The sequence below is a fragment of the Triticum dicoccoides genome, chromosome 6B (genome assembly GCF_002162155.2).
Source record: "Triticum dicoccoides isolate Atlit2015 ecotype Zavitan chromosome 6B, WEW_v2.0, whole genome shotgun sequence".
Lineage (NCBI taxonomy): Eukaryota > Viridiplantae > Streptophyta > Magnoliopsida > Poales > Poaceae > Triticum > Triticum dicoccoides.
This window is the reverse complement of record NC_041391.1, coordinates 12887793-12895070: the sequence shown is the minus strand read 5'-3', so window position 1 is coordinate 12895070 and position 7278 is coordinate 12887793.

The window sequence follows — 7278 nt, the reverse complement described above, 5'->3', positions numbered from 1 at the left end:
GGCGACACCCAGTTATTTGAAGTGGTCTCAGACTGCCATTACGTTCGACCAATCAGAGCACCCAACGCACATAGCCACCCCTGGGAGGCAAGCGTTGGTGGTCGACCCAGTTGTCGAAGGCACTCGGTTGACTAAGGTTCTGATGGATGGTGACAGTGGCTTGAATATATTGTATGCAGAGACCTTGAAGGGAATGGGCATTCCGATGTCCAGACTCAGTGAAAGCAATATGAGTTTCCATGAGGTTATTCCTGGCAAGAAGGCTGAGTCACTCGGCCCTATTGCCCTTGATGTGCTTTTCGGTGATTCCAAGAATTACCGCAAAGAAAAGTTGACGTTTGAAGTCGTGGATTTCCAGAGTGCTTATCATGCTATACTAGGCAAGCCAGCTTATGCATGTTTCATGGCTCGACCATGTTACGTTTACCTCAAATTGAAGATGCCTGGTCCTAAAGGAGTGATCACTATCACTGGCAATCGGAAGAAGGCAGAAGAGTGCTTCCAGAAGGGCTCAAAGATCATCGATGCGCAAATGGCAGTAGTGGAATTTCAGGAGTATCAAAAAATGCAGATCCGATTGATTTGTTGCGAGCTAAGAAGCCTGCCACGAATTTAGCATTTCAATCGTCTGGTGAAACGAAGCCGATTCATATTCACCCGACCGATTCCAATGCTGCTCCGACTCACATTTCGACAACACTCGACTCCAAATAGGAAGAAGTGCTCATCCAGTTCCTCCGTGAGAACTGGGACATCTTTGCATGGAAACCTTCTGACATGCCAAGTGTTCCCAGGGGGTTGGCTGAGCACCGTTTGCCAGTCGAGGCAAAAGTGAAACCAGTCAAAGAACATATTCGACGGTCCGCCATACAGAAGAGAAAAGCAATCGGTGAAGAAGTGGCTCGGCTCCTCGCAGCTGAGTTTATCCGAGAGATTTACCACTCCGAGTGGCTACCCAATGTTGTCATGGTCCCCAAGAAGGACGATTCACTTCACATGTGCATTGACTTCAAGCATATCAATTGGGCCTACCCGAAAGATCACTTTCCTCTCCCCCGCATCGACCAAATAGTTGACTCGACTGCGGGGTGTGAGCGCTTGTCCTTTTTGGACGCTTATTCCGGGTATCATCAGATCTGATTGTATGGACCCGATGAGATAAAAACAGCTTTCATCACTCCATTTGGGTGCTTTCGTTATGTCACCATGCTATTCGGCTTGAAGAATGCTGGAGCCACATTCATGAGGATGATTCAGAAGTGTTTACTCACTCAAATCAGTAGGAATGTGGAAGCATACATGGATGACATTGTGGTCAAGTCACGTAAAGGTTCCGACATATTGGCTAACCTTGCTGAAACTTTTGCCAACCTCAGAAGGTATGATATCAAGCTTAATCCATCAAAGTGCACATTCGGAGTTCCGGGCGGAAAATTACTCGGCTTCCTTGTTTCCGAATGGGGGATCGACGCTAACCCAGAGAAAGTTGGTGCCATTCTCCGAATGAAATGCCCTGTGCATGTGCACGGTGTCCAGAAGCTTACGGGTTGTTTGGCCGCCTTAAGTTGATTCATTTCACGCCTCGGTGAAAAGGCATTGCCTCTTTACCGACTGATGAAGAAGTCTCATAAGTTCGAGCGGACTCCTGAAGCTGATGCAGCATTTGCAGAGCTCAAAGCCCTGCTTTCCACCTAGCCGGTGCTTGCTGCCCCAATCAGCAAAGAGCCTTTACTGCTTCATCTTGCAGCCACTGGACAAGTCGTCAGTACAGTACTTACGGTCGAGCAGGAAGAAGAAGGTAAAGCCTATAAAGTTCAGCGCCCAGTATATTATGTTTCTCAAGTTTTGACTCCATCAAAGCAAAGATATCCACATTATCAGAAGCTTGTTTATGGGATTTATATGACCATGAAGAAGGTTGCACACTATTTCTCTGACTACTCCATTACAGTCGTCAGCGACGCTCCATTATCAGAGATTCTGAACAACAGAGATGCAACTGGTCGAGTAGCAAAGTGGGCGATTGAACTCCTTCCCTTGGATACCAAGTTTGAGGCAAAGAAAGCTATCAAGTCCCAAGCAATAGCAGATTTCCTCGCCGAGTGGATCGAACAGCAACTACTGACTCAAGTCCACTTGGAGCACTGGACCATGTTCTTTGATGGCTCCAAGATGCTGAATGGTTCTGGTGCTGTGGTGGTACTGGTATCCCCCCGAGGAGACAAGCTCAGATATGTTCTCCAGATTCACTTTGATTCCTCCAATAACAAAGCGGAATATGAAGCACTCTTATATGGGTTACGTATGGCCATCTCACTCGGCGTCCGTCGCCTCATGGTGTACGGCGACTCAGATTTGGTAGTCAATCAAGTGATGAAGGAGTGGGACGTCAGAAGCGCAACTATGACTGGTTACTGCAATGCAGTGAGGAAGTTGGAAAAGAAGTTTGAGGGGTTAGAGCTCCATCATATACCCCGACTGAAAAATCAAGCAGCCGATGATTTGGCAAAGATGGGTTCCAAGAGGGAAGCCATTCCCAGCAACGTGTTTTTGGAACACATTCATACACCTTCAGTTCAAGAAGATCCTTTTACTGAAGAGCCCCCGCAGCCTAAGAGTGCCACAGATCCGACTGAAGTCGAATTCCCAGCCGTGGTCGACCTGATCATGGAAGTTTTGGTCATCACTCCCGAGTGGACAGTGCCATACATTGCGTATATCCTTAGGAAGGAACTCCCAGAGGATGAAGAAGAGGCTCGATAGACCGTCCGTTGATCCAAAGCCTTTACTGTGATAAGAGGACAACTGTTCAGGGAAAGCGTAACCGGAGTCAGCCAGAAATGCATAACACCAGAAGAAGGTCGAGTGATCCTCAACGACATCCACTCGGGGACCTGTGGCCACCATGCGTTCCCTCGGACCATTGTGGCAAAAGCATACCGAGCTCGATTTTATTGGCCGCGAGAAAATGAAATGGCGAAAGATATAGTCGACAAATGTGAAGGCTGCCAGTTTTACTCCAATATGTCCCACAAGCCTGCGTCAGCCCTGAAGACCATTCCACTCGTCTGGCCCTTTGCTGTTTGGGGATTGGATATGGTTGGACCCCTCAGGACTGGTAGGAGCGGCTTCACTCATGTGCTTGTAGCAGTCGACAAGTTTACCAAATGGATTGAAGCCAAGCCTATCAAGAATCTTGAAGCCAGTACTGCTGTCAGCTTCATCAGAGAATTGACTTTCAGATATGGAGTTCCGCACAGCATCATCACTGACAATGGGTCAAACTTCGATTCTGATGAGTTCAGAGCCTTCTGTGCTTCTCAAGGCACAAGACTCGACTATGCTTCAGTCGCCCACCCCCAGTCGAATGGACAAGCAGAAACAGCAAATGGTTTGATTCTCAAAGGACTAAAACCCTGACTGACGCGTGATCTCAAGCACACAGCAGGCGCCTGCGTCGATGAACTTCCATCAGTTCTTTGGGGATTGAGGACAACTCCCAATCGGTCGACTGGCCAAACTCTATTCTTCTTGGTCTATGGAGCTGAAGCTGTTCTACTGAGTGACTTGCTTCACAATGCACCCCGAGTCGAGCTCTTCTCTGAAGATGAAGCAAAACAGGCCCGGCAGGACGTAGTCGATCTCCTAGAGGAGGAAAGAGAGATGGCCTTAATCCGGTCAACCATTTATCAACAAGACTTGCATTGATTCCACGCCACAAATGTGAGGGGCCGAGCCTTTCAAGTAGGAGACTTGGTTCTTCGAGTGGATAAGCAGAAACCACACAAGCTCGCCCCAGCTTGGGAAGGTCCCTTCATTGTCACCAGAGTTCTCCACAATGGAGCATACCATCTTTACAATTGCAAGCATCAAAAAGACGAGCCACGGGCTTGGAATGCGGAGCTGCTCCGCCCCTTTTATACTTAAATACTCATTGAGATGAGATGTAATAAGAAATACCTTTCTAGTTTGTTTATCAAAGACAAGAGCTTTATAGTCTTCTTAAATGATTGTTGTTGCTTTTGTTTGCATCTGAAATCCCCCAGTGGGTGACTTTGTCACGAATCCATTTCGCCTAAGTTTGAAAAATCCTACCGAGTGGTGAGCAAGCCTGTCACTCGGGGGCTTAGCCGCGAATCCGTTTCGCCTAAGTTTGAAAAATCCTACCGAGTGATGAGCAAGCCTCTCACTCGGAGGCTTAGCTGCAGTCCAGTGCTCGCCTAAGTTTCAAAAATCCTACCGAGTGATGAGCAAGCCTCCCACTCGGGGGCTTAGCTGAAGTCCAGTACTCGCCTAAGTTTGAAAAATCCTACAGAGTGGTGAGAAACCCTCCCACTCGGGGGGCTTAGCTGCAGTCCAGTACTCGCCTAAGTTTGAAAAATCCTACCGAGTGGTGAGAAACCCTCCCACTCGGGGGCTTAGCTGCAGTGCAATACTCGCCGAAGTTTGAAAAATCCTACCGAGTGGTGAGCAACCCTCCCACTCGGGGGCTTAGCTATAGTCCAGTACTCGCCTAAGTTTAAAAAATCCTACCGAGTGATGAGCAACCCTCCCACTCGGGGGCTTAGCTGCATTCCAGTACTCGCCTAAGTTTGAAAATCCTACCGAGTGGTGAGCAACCCTCCCACTCGGGGGCTTAGCTACAGTCCAGTACTCGCCTAAGTTTGAAAAATCCTACCGAGTGATGAGAAACCCTCCCACTCGGGGTCATAGCTGTAGTCCAGTTCTCGCCTAAGTTCGAAACCCATCCCTATCCACAAGGACGACGAGGTGCAGGTCGAATGAAACCTTCTCCGTCGGAGCCGCGTCACAAGTACAACGTACGCTCCATCCCTATCCGCAAGGACAACGAGGTGCAGGTCGACTGAAACCTTCTTCTTTGGAGCTGCGTCACAAGTACAACGTACGCTCCATCCCTATCCGCAAGGACGACGAGGTGCAGGTCGACTGAAACCTTCTCCTTCGGAGCTGCGTCACAAGTACAACATACGCTCCATCCCTATCCACAAGGACGATGAGGTGCACGTCGACTGCAACCTTCTACTTCGGAGCTGCGTCACAAGTACAACACGCGCTCCACCCTTATCTGCAAGGACGACAAGGTGCAACTCGACTGGAATATCCACCTCAGAGCTGCATCTCAAGCACAAAGATTATTCCGTGTGGAGAACAAATTCCACTTGAAGGCAAATGCAAGCATATTCAGAGATAAATCAAGTTCAGATAAATCCTAAAGTTCAAGACCACAGATCAAAGTACTCGGGCATTCAGCCCGAAGGAGATTAACGATTACAAAATCACTCGGCATTCCGAGGCAAATTTAAGGCAGGGCATAAAAGTTTGTTCACTCTGCAGGAGGAGGGCTGGCAGGCTCGACGAATTCGTCCAGGTCGATCCCGTCAGCAATCCGAGTGGCGGCAGCAATGAAAGTCTCCCTGAAGGACTGGAAGTCGTGCCTCTTGGTGTTAGCAACTTTAATCGCTGCCAGCTTCTCTTCCCGAGCTTCTCGACAGTGGATGCGAACCAGAGATAGAGCCACATCAGCGCCGCACCGGGCAGAAGACTTCTTCCATTCTTGAATTCGACTGGGAACTTCATTGAGCCGAGCCATCATAGACTCGAGGTCATTCTGAAGTGTTGCCATGGGCCAGAGAGCCGTGTCAATCCACGACATCACGACTTTCAGTCGAGCGAGATAATCAACAACACCAGTGATGTGGGATTCCAGTCAGAGCACATTCCCGGCAAGCTTCATCCTTCACTGGAGAGTTGATGGGGTCCAAGCTTGGTTCAATTGGCCCGGTCTCTTCCTCGAAGTCCCGGTAAAACTCTGCATGCACAATTCAAGGGTGAGTCAATGATGATATGTCGAGTCGACAAGAACAAACCAGTCGGATCAAAGAAAACACCTTCAAGCATGATGGACAACTTCTTAGCAAGGCTTCCCAGATAACTCTCCAGATCGTTCCTCCTGCGGGCAATACCTTCCATCTTCTCATTCAGATTTTCCTTGTCCTTCTTCAGGCGAGTCACTTCCTTATTGGCTTCGTTAAGGGCAGTTTTCAGCTTGGAGTTTTCTTCCTCCAATTTTCCGACTGAAGTCAACTTTTGTTCAGCGAGCGCAGTTTTCTCATCAGCTTTTTTCTGCGCGGCCGCCAGTTCTTGATCCTTTTTCGCTAGATCTTGGTTTAGTTTCTCTGAAGGAAATAATGCTTGCTTCAGAAAAAGTAGAATGAAATCCGGTTCAGGGATAACTCACTCTACAGGTCTTCCTTACCAGCGGCGTCATCCTTGGCTTTCAGCAGTTCTGTCTTGGCCAGCTCCTGGTCGAGGTTAAGTTGAATCTGCTGCTCTCTAGGTCAGCAAAATGACCTCCAAGATCACAAGATTTTTGCAACCAAAGAACAGGTCAGTCGACAGGTGAAAAGATTGTTTATTTCGGAGAGATAAAAGGATAAAGCCAACAAATTCTAAGACTACTGCCGAATCAAACATCCAATAGTAGTCTCGGGGACTACACCCATTGGGTGCACTTAGCGTGCCCCACTGGTTCAGTTTACACTCGACAAGGCCTGTCCAGCACGAGTGCCCAAAAAAAAAGAGAAAGCAACAAACAGAGTCTTCAGACCATAGTCGACTGCCAGCAGTCGACCATGGTCTCGGGGACTACACCCAGTGGGTGCACTCAGCGTGCCCCCACTGGTTCAAAGTTCCACTCGACATGGCCCGACCACACCGAGTGAAGAAATTCAAATTCCAAGACTACAATCGACTGCCCGCGGTCCACCATACACTACAAAAAAAGACACATCCGTGACATTTTGGCTGAATGAATTTTTTTCCTGTCATACATATGACACTTCTATGACGATAATTGTGACAGAACCCGGTATCATCATAGATGTGGTGGGCTCCTACTTCTATGACAAAAAATGGGCTTTTCGTCCTGGGCGGGCCGGAGACGTAGCTGCATGACATTCTTTGGGCCGTCCATGATGGAAAAAACCGTGGTAGAAGCGAGGGGTAGGAAAATTTCGGGGAGTTGCGGTTACGGTGGGAGGTCGGGGGCCGATCGAGCGATGCGCGTTTCTCTCGTACACGTACGCGCGTGTGTGCGAGGCATTGGGCTCTAACTGAACCCGATCAATTGCACTGCAGGCTACGCGTTACTGAACCCGAGCGATCAATCGATGGCTGTTAACTGAACCCGATGGAGCGATTCCTTCGCTACTACTGCTAACTGAAGCCGATCGATTGGATAAATAGTGAGCGTTGCGG